The sequence below is a fragment of the Artibeus jamaicensis genome, unplaced genomic scaffold (assembly GCF_021234435.1).
Source record: "Artibeus jamaicensis isolate MK-2021 breed Jamaican fruit bat unplaced genomic scaffold, CSHL_Jam_final contig_1998, whole genome shotgun sequence".
Classification (NCBI taxonomy): domain Eukaryota; kingdom Metazoa; phylum Chordata; class Mammalia; order Chiroptera; family Phyllostomidae; genus Artibeus; species Artibeus jamaicensis.
Window position 1 is genome coordinate 12,257,750 of NW_026521407.1, and position 13,225 is coordinate 12,270,974.

Consider the following 13,225-nt stretch of genomic DNA (forward strand, 5'->3'; position numbering starts at 1 on the left):
GTAGATGGATACTACAAGGATGAAACAGTAAACAAAAACAGGAAGAAGATCTGAGACCCAAGAAACTTGGGATCTAACACAGAAGACATGCACATCAAAATCCTGGGATGACAGCCAAGGGGAAATCTTGGGATGTTGGCAGTTAGTGGGCTGAAAGAGCAACTTACTTGGTCCTGATTGAAGGAGGAGATCAGGAGGGATTGAAGCAGGGATGCCTTCAGGGGGGAAAAAAGAAGAACTGACCTGTGATCTGTCAGGTCTGATAATAAAATTGTATTGAGAAGTGTTGCACAGATTTATTAAAGGGAGGTAGAAGATTTACTTAAAGATCTTTCATAAAAAAATCCAGGAAAGGAAACCAGTCATTTGACTATAGTGAACAATATTTTCATAGTCATAATAATGTATATTGGTTATGAATTTAATAATTTTTGATATGGTTATACGGGAAGATAAAGAGAAAGGTAAAGTAAGCTAAATTCTTATCTCACATAGGAAGTAAATAAAGTCTAAACTTGATTAAATAAAGGTAAAATATGGGGGTAAAAATACTAGATAAAATAGCTAAAAGAAGTAAAAGTCACTGCCCCTCAGAAGCAGGGGCTGGGAATGGGGTAGAAGCCAAGGACTGTTAATGTAAGAAGCCATATGCTGTATTTAGTATCAATTAGGCCCTCAGTAAAAGTTTTATTGGACTTTTTTCAACTTGATACAAATAATTTTAAAAGATTGTTCATTTTAATTCATGACACACACTTGTATATCTTACTATAAAGCAATGGCGTTAAACCAGAAGATACTGGCATGGCAAGGTCTAAAGACATTTTTTGTTGTCACGACTGGTGGAAGAAGGGTCTGCTACTGGCATCTAAACATCCCACCATACCCAGGATATCACTCACAACAAAGCCTTATCCTGCCCAAAATGTCATTAGTGCCAAGCTTGAGAAACCCTGCTATAAAGTAATTTTAGGCAACAAATTTGGAAATTCTGATGTGATAGGAAAATAAGTTCTGCAGCTTATTATATATATTCCCTGGCACATTGGGGCTATTTGGCCTGCAGTTAGAAAGCATAAACTGAACTCATTCTCAAGGTATCAAAATTTGAGTCTCTGTGAAAAGCAAGAAAGACATGTTAGAAACACCAGACAGTGATGTCTACTATAGCTTATGTTATCCGAGACCTTGACATTTTATAGCTGGAAAAAATATCCAGTGACACACTCACCTGAAGTCCATCTGCATATCTACACACTCAGGAGTAGCCTTTAGGGGGATCTAAGCAAATAAATTAAAATCCACTACAACCAAAATTCTACTCTGGAAAAAAAAAATTAAAGTTGTATTCAGAGAAGTTAAAGAAAAATTCTACTGCTTCTCTTGAGTTAGTGCTGCTGATTATGGCCTGGGCCAGCGGAAGTAGTTAAGTGTCAAACAACCTTACAAGCCCCAAAGTGATCATTTCACTTTTAAAGCCTTCCACCTATTGCGAGAGCAAAAGTGAAATACAAAGGTCAACAAAGTTCTTGTTCTCCCTCTCCAAAAATAAATAAAGAAATAAAAAGAACACAAGAAAATAACTGCAGAATTTTTCAAAAACAAAAGTTTTTGTTGGTTTTATGGCTTTTTTTCCTAACAAAATACAATGACATGAGTGTTGAGAGAAAAAGAAAGAGGCTATTAACCAAACTTTAAAAATTTTGTTAACTCTAAAAAATTTTTATTTTTCCATGACAGTTTACATTCAATACTATTTTGTATTAGTTTCAAGTGTACAGCGTAGTGGTTAGAAATCATATCCTTTACAAAGCAACCCCCCCAGTATTTCAAGCACCCACAAACACCACACACACTTATGATAACATTATAGACTATCTTCTCTACGCTGTACTTTGTATTTTCATGACTGTTTTGTAACTACCAATTTGTATCTCTTAATCCTTTTATCTCTTCACCCAGTCCCCCAACCGCCCTCCCCTCTGGCAACCATCAGTCTGTCAGCTTGTTTCAATTTTGTTTTTTCGTTTATTTTGTCCTTTAAATTCCACATATAAGTTAAATCATATTGTATTTGTCTAAAGTTGTATGATTTTAAGTGCGATCCCAAAACATTCCTTTAAGATATACAGAAATTTTTACAAATTTATAAATTAAAAATACCTCAGCAATTCATCCGCTTATTTTATTTTTATGTTTGTTTTTCAGGAGGGATGGCAACAAAGGATTTGGTTATTCTCATTTTTTATTTCCAAGGAATATTACAAATTATCAACCTAGATGGCATACTTAGATTTAAATAACATTTTAATTTTAGAATTTCAAAATGTACTTAGAACCTAATTTAACAATACTTTTGGCCAAACTATTATTATTATTACCATTATTATTATTACTATTTTAATCCTCACTTGAGGACATGCTTATTGATTTTAGAGACACTACAAGAGCGAGACAGAGGGAGAAAACATCAATGTGAGAGAGAAATGTCGATCAGTTGCCTGGTTGCCTCTCCTACACACCCCGACCAGGGACCAAACCCACAACCTAGGCGTGTGCCCTTACCAGGAATTGAGCCTGTGACCTTTTGGTTTATAGGCCATGCTCCAAACAACTGAGCCACACTGGCCAGGGCCCAAATTATCTTTTTAAAAACAAAGCTAGAAATAAATGAGAAAGAAAAAAGGTTTAAATAATTGAAGATAAACTCATTCTAGACCTTCAGAGGCAACAGGTTTCTCTTCCATATCTGTGATTTGGCCTAAGTGTTTCCAACAATTTCAACAGCAAATAATGTTGGAGTTCAGTATTATGGCCCTTTAAGTTTACATGCACAGATGTCTATTTCCCCTGGAACCACATGTTACTATCCAGGCTACGTCCAGGTAGGTTTCTGTATCAGATGCTACACTATAGCAAGAACTCCACTACACTCTGACCTCAGGCTCTATTACTGGATCTGGTTTCCCATAAGTTATGATAAAATCTCAAATCCTTAAAATGACATACAGAGCCCAAAATGATTTGACTTCTTAATACCTCTCTCAACCTCTATTCACATGTCACTTTCCCCAAAGTCATTCTCGACCTCAGCTTCTTCAGTTCTTGGAAACTGCTATCCTCTTTCATACCGTAGGGCCTTCGCATATGCTGTTCTCTTGGCTGAGAATACTCTTATCCATTCTTTGCACCCACTTAACTCCTGGCCTTCACTCCACTGTCAGCTGAAATATCACTTCCTCAGAAGTCTTCCCTACCCCTCCCAAAAGAGGTCAGGATCCCATTCACACTCTCACGGTTCCTGTGACTTTTTCTTACAGCTTTCATCACAACTGTAAGTAACTGTTTCTTCTTACTTTAATGTTCATATTCTTCACCGGATGGTAAGTTCCACGTGACAGAGGGCTGTCATCTGTGTAGTGGATCACTATGCCACCAAAGTCTATATTAAGTTACTGGTAGTCTAGCTAGATATTCAGAAAATAGTTAAGAATAGTTAAGATTATTCTGAGTAATCTGTATAGGCTTGTAATCTGGCCTTGATGAGGCCATTCCTCTTCATCGATTGTTTGTATATTTGATTCTCAATGTACACAAAATTCATATATCATCTTTCTGGCTCCTCCATCTATTTTAAGAAAATCAGTAAAAGTAAATGAATATTTGGATGGAAAGTGAAAGGTCTTGTTCAACCTCACCTTCCCTAAGCAACTGAACAGCCAGACTGTAACCCACCAAAACATTCTGTTACATGTTTTAGTCCTTTACTAAATGATAGATATCAAAGACTTCCAGCCAAGATGGAGGTGTAGGAAAATACACTTTGCCTCCTTGCACAACCAAAACAAAGACACTAAATTTTAAAACAAAAAATAACCAGAAGTGCCAGAAAGTCAAACTGTATGGAAGTACAACAGTTGAGGAGTAAAAGAAACATTCATTCAGACTGATAGGATGGGAGGACAGGCAGCCAGGGCAGAGAGGACACCCAGCAAGGCAGCAGCTGGAGGACTGGGTGGGCAAAGCAAAGGCTGGCTACTGGGTGGTCCCACATTTGCATGTAGATAAACTGGGAAGAACAACTGGGGAGCCAGACAGACCATGCAACCCAGGGTTCCAGTGCAGAGAAATAAAGCCTCAAAACCTCTGGCTATAAAAATCAGTGGGGGTTGTGGTGGTGGGAGAAACTCTAAGCCTCACAAGAGAGTTTGTTGGAGAAACCCACAAGGTCCTAAAATGAACACAAGCCCACCCACCTGGAATCAGCACCAGAAGGGCCCAATTCACTGTGGGTAGCAGGGGTAGTGACTGAAAGCCAGCAGAGAGCCAGCAAGCAGCATGAAGGAATGTTCTTTCTTGGACCCCTTCCCCACATAAAGCACCACAACACAGAAAAGTGGGTTGCCCTGTCCTGGTAAATACCTAAGCTCCACCCCTTACAATGGAACAGACACACCGAGACAAAGAAATATGGCCCAAATGAAAGAACAGATCAAAGCTCCAACCCCCCGCCCCCACAAACCACTAAACAGTGAAGAGATAGCCATCCTATCAGATACAGAGTTCAAAACATTAGTAATCAGGATGCTCACAGAAATGATTGAGTATGGTCGCAAAATAGAGGAAAAAGTAAAGGCTATGCAAAGTGAAGTAAAGCAAAATATACAAGGAACCAACAGAGAAGGGAAGGGAGCTGGACTCAAATCAATGATATGGAGCAGAAGGAAGAAATAAACATTCAACCACAACAGAATGAAGAAACAAGAATTCAAAAAATGAGGAGAGGCTTAGGAACCTCTGGTACAACCTTAAATGTTCCAACATCCAAATCATGGGGGGGGGAGGGGGCAGAAGGAGAAGCAGAAGAGTAAGAAATTGAAAACTTATTTTAAAGTACCAAAGAAGTTGGACCCAAGGAAGCACACACCAAGGCACATCATAATTACATTAACCAAGATTAAAGATAAAGAGAAGATCTTAAAAGCAGCAAGAGAAAAGGAGACAGTTACCTACAAAAGAGTTCCTGTAAGACTATTAGCTGATTTCTGAAAAGAAACCTTGCAGGCAAGAAGGGGCTGGAAAGAAGTATTTTAAGTCATGAACAACAAGTGCTTACATCCAAGATTACTCTATCCAGCAAAGCTATCATTTGGAATGAAGGGCAGATAAAGTGCTTCCCAGATAGGGTCAAATTCAAGGAGTTCATTATCCCCAAGGCCTTACTATATGAAATATTAAAGGAACTTATCTATGAAAAAGAAGATGATAAAAAATATGAACGGTAAAATGACAATAAACTCACAACTATAAACTGAACCAAAAAAACCCCAACCCCTCCCCCCAAAACACGAACTAAGCAAACAATTACAACAAAAACAGAATCACAGAAATGGAGATCACATGGAGAGTTATCACCTGAGAAGGGGCAGGGGAAAGGGGGTAATGGTACAAGGAATAAGCAGCATAAATTGTAGGTACAAAATTGACAGAGGGAGGTTAAGAATAGTATAGGAAATGGAAAAGCCAAAGAACTTATATGTACGACTCATGAACAAACTAAGGGGTGGGAGAGGAATGTTGGTGGGAGGGGGTTTAGGGCAGAAGGTAATAAAGGGGAGGAAAAATGGGACAACTGTAATAGCATAATCAATAAAATATATTTTAAAATACTAGAAATTATAGATATCACTAGTATAGAGATAGCATCTTGTTCATTTTTGTACCTACTATACTTAGTACAAATTAGGCACTTAGTAAAAGTCTGTTAAATAAATAAATGAATGCTAAATAACTCAACATCATTAACACATTTATGAAAGTGGTTCAAAAGAAACACATAAATTTACTCAAAACTAGTGAGATTCTGTTTTTGAAATAGTTCATATTGGTATACCATAGCCCCTTACATCCCTGCCTTCATTCACCTACTCATGAATATTTACACTGCTGTAAAAACAAAAAGAAAGATGAAGGAACCACACCACTCTCCTTAAAATGAAATGCTGGACTTAGGAATTCTAATACTGCCATCATCTAATAATATTTTGACACTAGAAAGCACTGGTTTAATGTACGCTCCATGTTATTAATGCTGTTAACCTTTGGGGTAAGCAAAGGCCTTTTTATGAGGTTTATAAAAACCCAAGAAATCAGGGAAGGCTAATTAAATCATTAAATCATTAATGTGTTTGTTATAAAGTCAGTAACTAATTTAACAGAACTAAAATAGGTGCCGAGAGTTTTCAATCATGAATGTAATTTTTCAAAATTAAAATAATATACTCAAATAATAGTTCAGTAGCTTCAGAGCTAAGAGATTTTCTTAAAAAAAGAATTCATAATGGTTATTATATGTCAATAGTAAAATAACTAATCAGATCACTATCTGAATTTTAAATAGTTTATAAATGAAATTATTTTGGTAACTCAATATACTATAGTAGTAAAGAAATATAGTACAAAAAAATGAAATTACTTCTCTCAATAAATTATTTTAATAATTTTAAGTGCCCTTCTGATACTGAATATTACCATCAAATTTTATTAAACCAATTATAAAAAAAATTTAGCCATATTCCATGGTTTTATAATTTTTTCCTCAGAAAAGTAAAGGCACAATAGCCATGAAGGGAGAATATTTCTCTGTGCTCCTAAACTAAGCTATGCCAAGAAATACAAATAAAATGCTATTTTTAAAATCCATAAAGTATTGTACTTTATAATGCCTCAGAAATTATGGCCATGCTACTGATTTGAGATGTGGATGCCTGAATTATAAAGCTGAAGGCTTTTGTAGTTTTTAGATCTTACTAATTGGCTAAAGGATTTGCTTTAGATATTCACTAAAAGGGAAACCTTGTTATACTGTGACTTAATTATATTGTAAAAAACCAACTTTTCTTTTAGTTTTACTTTTCCACCAGCATCTGATCATATAAAATCCTTGGTTCACTCTTCTGCCCCTCAAATACTTTGGTTTAATAAATAGAAAGTTTTCTTTTTAATTATTACACGATTAAGTATATCCTTATAGAATAATCAGACGCATCTGGAAAAGGTGGATGTGAAAAAAAATCCTCACTGGGAAAGTTAGTTTAATGCTTGCCCTTCAGAGTGGCCCATTATCAACATTTCATAGTGGGTTTCTTTATTTTCAGGTCCCTGAGGTAGGTGCAATAAATTATGACTTGAACTAAACAAGTCACACTTGGCTCCAAAATGAAATTTTCCTACCTCTGCTTTCTAGTCCCCAAGGTGGGAAGAGGAAATCCTGGTCACAGCCAAAGAAGTTGTATTTTTGGCTCTAACATACATTTTCCTGCTTCTCTAAAAGCCAAACCCTGCAATTGAGACTACAAAAGTCTTAAGTTAGTATTTTAAACTGTACTTTAATTTTTACTTCCATAATCTGTGCCTCAAATTTAAGAAAAAATTTTAGTATCATAAAATTAACGTCATTGCCTTCTTTCCCCTACTCAAATCACTTTTCCAACTCAGACACTAATCTTAACCACTCAAAATAAGAATTCAGTGCTCGCTTCAGCACCACGTACACTAAAATTAGAATGACCAGAATCACTGAAATTAAGAACAATCTAACAACAGCCAGAGGAGAGGGGGGAAGGGACAGTGGGGAGAAGGGTTTTCAGGAACTACTATAAAGGACACATGGACAAAACCAAGGGGGAGGGTGGAAGCAAGGGAGGGAGGTGCGTTTGGAGGAGGTGTAGGGAGGGCTGAAGAGAAAATACAGACAACTGCAATTGAACAACAATACAATAATTTAAATTTAAAAAATAAAATTGTCAATCTTAAAAAAAAAAGAAAAGAATGATTAGCCTGGCCCCTGTGCAAGGTTGACATGTAAAATAAGAATTCAAAATAAACAATAAGAAAATAATGCAGAAATAGATTGTTTCATTTTTATAAGATAGAATGTTTAAGATTCACACTTATAAATAACTTCTACTTATCTTGCATGAAAGAATGAATTATTAATGCAGAAGAAGACAAGAAATCCTAACCTGTGGTCCACTAATTTGAAGTACTGTGTTAGTTTTGGAAAAGCCATTTATGGAAATCATTTAATTCACCATCCCATTTTACAGAAGACAAGAATATGGCAGACAAACCCAGAGAGGTCGTGAGTTCTTGTATAATCCTCTCACCTTGAGTGAGAGACGAACCTGTGACTTGCTTTTAGCCAACAGAAAATGGCAAGGGTAATGGACAGTCACTCCCTTGGTTAGGTTATATTAAATGGAGAAGGTACAGGGAAGTTACTCTTGTGATTAAGATATATGGCTCCATTTTAGTAGGCTGGAGCTAGAGAATAACTTGCTGACCTTGAAGAAATAACCTACTATGCTGTGAGAGGGTCTAGGAGAAGGCCCTATGGCAAGGAACTCTGAGTAGCCTCTAAAAGATAAGAGCAGCCCTGGCTGGATCAGTCATACCACCATAAGGAACTGAATCCTGCCAACATCCTGAATGAGCCTGGCAGGAGACCCCAAGACCCAGATGAGACAGCAGCCCAGCCAACAACAGCCCAGTCCCATTTGGCTGCAGCCTTGTGGGACCCTGAACAGAGGATCCAGCTAAGCCAAGCCCAGACTCCTAACCCATGGAAGCTGTGACTTGAGAAATGTGCCTTGTTTTAAGCCAATTTGTTTGTGGTAATTTATAACACAGCAATAGGAAACTAATATAAAATTGAGTGAAAGCCAGTATAATTAATATAAGATACCTTACCCCTTCTATTTATTATGTTCCACTATGCATTATATGTTCTGCTACATGGAGTGTAAATGCTATTGGGATCAAGCATTTCCCTTCCGCCATTCCTTTAATGATTTACGATTATAACAACGCACTGTATTGCCTCATTATGTCATGTTAATATTTACTTCTGTCCTCATTATCACCTAATCATGATTGCTACCATTATTATGCCTTCGTGAAGCATCTAGGTATGAAGGGTTGTTGTTTTTAACAATACCAAGTAAAACAAACAAAACCAAATATTATTCTAATAACTTATATTAAATATAAGCATATTAAATGTATATTTAACTTTTACTTTAATATATTCAATCTATATTCAATACTTAAATATATTTAAACATATAAGTGTATATATATTTGAGACTTAAATAATAAGCTTATATTTAATCATTAATTAAACCAACATTTATTGAACACTCATTATATTACAAGGCAGAATTTTAATTACAGAAATGCAAAGATGTTTAAGAAATTGTCCAGACTTCAAGGGACACAATCTAACAGATTATAAAACAAACCTACAAACACTACAATATAATGAAAGCAGTGCAAAATGTGCTTGAAGAAGTAATAAAGGATACTGGTAAACATAACTACATAGGTAAATATAAAATCTACTGTTTTTGGTTTATAACTCTCCTTTTTTTCCTATATGATTTTAAAAGGCAAATGCATAAAACAGTAAATATAAATTATACTTATGAGCATACAATATAATAAGATGCAATCTATGATAATAACAATATAAAAGAGGTACAGAGATTAAAATATTACTTGTAATCCCCAAGGTAACACTAAAAAAAATTAAAATATACACTAAAGAAAAGGAGGGAATCAAAATACAGACAACAAAAATTACCTAAATACAAAACGGGAACAACAAAAGTCAACTTACTACAAATAAAGGTCATGGGGCAATAATGAAGGAATTAAGGAACAAAAAGCACACAGGACACTTAGAAAAACAAACAGCTAAATGCAGAAGCCCTTCCTTATCAGAAATTACCTTAAATTACCTTAAACTCTTCAACTGAAAGGCAGAGATTGGCATAATTAATTATAAAAACATGATATAACTAAATGATGTCTATGAGAGTTGAAAGGAATAAGAATGTTGGACACATATCTTATGTCATAGATAAAAGTTTATTCAAAATAGATCAAATATCTAAATTTGCTACAGCATAGATAGACCTAAAGAGTATTATGCTAAGTGAAATAAACCCGTCAGAGAAAGACAAATACCATATGATTTCACTTATATGTGGTATCTAATGAACCAAATAAAGTAACAAACAAAATAGAAACAGACTCATAGATACAGAGAATAGGCTGCCAGCTGCCAGAGAGGAACAGGGTTGGAGGACTGGTGAAAATGGTGAAGGAATTAAGCAAAAAACACACACACGCACACACGCACACACAAAACAAAAAACCCAACCAACCAAACAAAACCCTCACAGACACAGACAACAGTATGGTGATTACTAGAGGGAAAGGGGATGGGGGAGGTAGAAGAGGGTGAAGTGGGGATAAATGGTGATGGAAGGAGACTTGACTTCAGGTGGTGAACACAGTATACTATATACAGATGATGTATTTATGTAGTACACAATTGTACACTCGAAACCTACATAATTTTATTATGAATGTCACACCAATTTAAATAAATAAACAAACTTAAGACATAAGACTATACGAAACTCCTTGAAAAAAATATTAGGGGGAATCTGCATGATCTTGGATTTGGCAATGGTTTTCTAACCATGACACCAAAATCACAAACAACAACAACAAAAATAGATAAAGTAAACTTCATCAAAATCTCAGACCTTTAGCTCTGGCTGGTGTGGCTCAGTGGACTGAGACTGGCCTGTGAACCAAAGGGTTGGATTCCCAGTCAGGGCACATGGCTGGGTTGAGGCCATTCCCCAGTAGGGGGCGCATGAGAGACAACCACACATTGATGTTTCTCTCCCTCTTTCTCCTTCCCTTTCCCTCTCTAAAAATAAATAAAATCTTAAAAAATTTCAGACCTTTGTATATGTTTTATATCCCATTGTACTTCCATTGCAGTATACAAATAAATATTTTCAATAACTTGGTCATCTATGAATTTTAAGAAACCATTCATAATGATGCTCTGATTTACTTTAGATAGTAGATATTTCAGGTATTGACTTCTATATTCTGGTCAATTCCAAATTTCCATTAAGAAGGAAAAAAGGCCTCCCTGATTATTAGAAAAAAATGTATACCTACACTGGTAAAGGTTATAAACATTAGTGTTTTGGATGGATGTCTTACAAATATCCTTTAGTTATTAAAAAAATACATGCCAGGATATTTTTGTAGTCTTAATTCTAAATCTTTTGCCAAGTGTGGTGGAGAATTACCACGCCCCCACCCCCACCCTCATGTTCCTGACTTTGGGCACAGGTGACATGCTTTGGGCAAAGGTTAGTAAATGTGGAAGTACTTATACAGTCCAGTCTGATCTCTTGTATCTCTGCCATTGCAATCGCATGTTCTGGCTAGTCTGTTGGTCCGTGATGTATGAGATACAGATGAAACACAGACCTTACCCAGTTGAATCCAACCTACAATGGTCAAACCACAGCAGGGTAACTAAACCCAGCTGAAATGAGCAAACTGCCCAGCCACACCCAGCCTACATCATCTGCTGCCCAAACACCCACCCCAGCCATAGAGATGCATCTCCTAGTAAATGGTTGTTTTAAGTCACTGAGTTTTAACATTATCTGCTACACAAGAACTGACCCAGACATTTAGCAACAAGAAACACACCTGCCTTACATCTGGTACTGCCAGTAAAGAATCTCTCTTATCTGTCCCTTGTCCCTGCAACTTGGACTACTTTTGGGTCTATGCTATTTGGCCCCTTCGGGAACCACAGGGAATACCAGGCAAACTAGGTAAACCTCTTTAGAACAGCCCCTCTCCTCCCCACCCAGACCTCACCGAATCTTCTTCCATTGTTTTGCTGTTTTGCACAATTGGGATGCAGTTAAGTAGAACTACGACAAGCAGGATGATTACTGAGGAATGTCAGAGCAGGCTACTGGGTGCCTTTTTTTTGGTGTGACAGAATGACATGCTGCCTGGGAAGAACTTATTGTGAGGAAGTAAGGTGTTAAAAACCCAAGACCAGCACAATAACAATGCCCAGAATCACAGTTGCTGGGAGTGAGGGTAGAGAAAACAGAAGGTAAATGTAATGTTTTTTTCTTCACAAGTAACATTTTATTTAAGTATCCAGAAAGAATAACATAATAAATGTCTATATTCTCTCCATATTTTCTTTTTTTAATTTCTATTGAATTTATTGGGGTGACATTGCTTAATAAAATTACATAGTATTCAAGTGTACAATTCTATAATACATCCTCTATATATTGTATTGTGTGTTTACCCTTTTCTTGAAGCTTGCTTTTTACTAAAATAAACAAACATTATAGAAAAAGCTAAAGTCCCTTTGGTAACTACCCTCAATAGCATTTCTTTCTCTTGTTCTCAGACATAATCACTATTATGAGTTTAAAATGAATCCTTTCAGGTTTTGTTATTTTGTACTTAGTACAAACTGGTATTCACTATAAAGTTATCTCTTTTTCCCCACTTTCAAGAACTCATGCACAGATCCAAAAAAGAGAGAAGATTCAAGCCCAAACTGAAAGAGCTAGTTTTAGGGGAGAAACTGTATTTAAGACATTTGGGAGAATGTGTGGTTCAGTAAGGAGGGAAAGGAGTTCTTTCCACTCTAATAAAGCAGCATTAGTGCAGTAAGATCGGGCCAAGGTACAAAAATAAGACAAAAGAGACAGTACCACTGCCAACAGCAGTGCTAACAGCAGCGCACAGGCTCAGCGGGCTGGAGCACTGAGGCTGTGGATGGTGAACACAACAGCTCTCTTGAGTGGGCATCAACTGTTCCATCAGTAGCGACAGTCAGAGGCAGCACTGGCCATTTTAGAACTGGAACCCCGGGCGTGGCCATCAGCATTCTCAGTGGTAGCACTGGTAGCTGGAGAACGGTGCTGGAAGCCCAAGTGACTGTAGGCTGAGAGGCTTATACACCCCTTGAAGACTTTAGGAAATTTTGAGGAGGTCCAGAGGTTAGGAAAGAGTAGGAACTAACTAGAGAAACACTGATTATAATTGTTAATATTATATAATTCAAAGTGTCTAGTAAAATATTAACAATAAAGATAACTGCATATAGAAAGTAAACGAAAATCCTCCCTGATGAAAGATAACATCATCTTTGGCTTCAAATTATTGCCACAAATAATTTTTCAAATATAGTGTTTAGCAAACAATCAGTGATAATGAAGCAAAACTCCTTTTTCTGGCCAAGAGCAGAATAAATGGTTTGGGAATATCTCTCCCACTGTAATTAACTGTAAAACTAGACACAATA

General features: G+C 36.5%; 1 protein-coding gene across 1 annotated transcript in view; it reads right to left on the reverse strand.

Moving 5' to 3' along the window:
- The window catches only part of BRIP1 (BRCA1 interacting helicase 1), a 115,183-nt gene that overhangs the window by 24,419 nt on the left and 77,539 nt on the right, over positions 1–13,225 (reverse strand). The window lies entirely within an intron of this gene.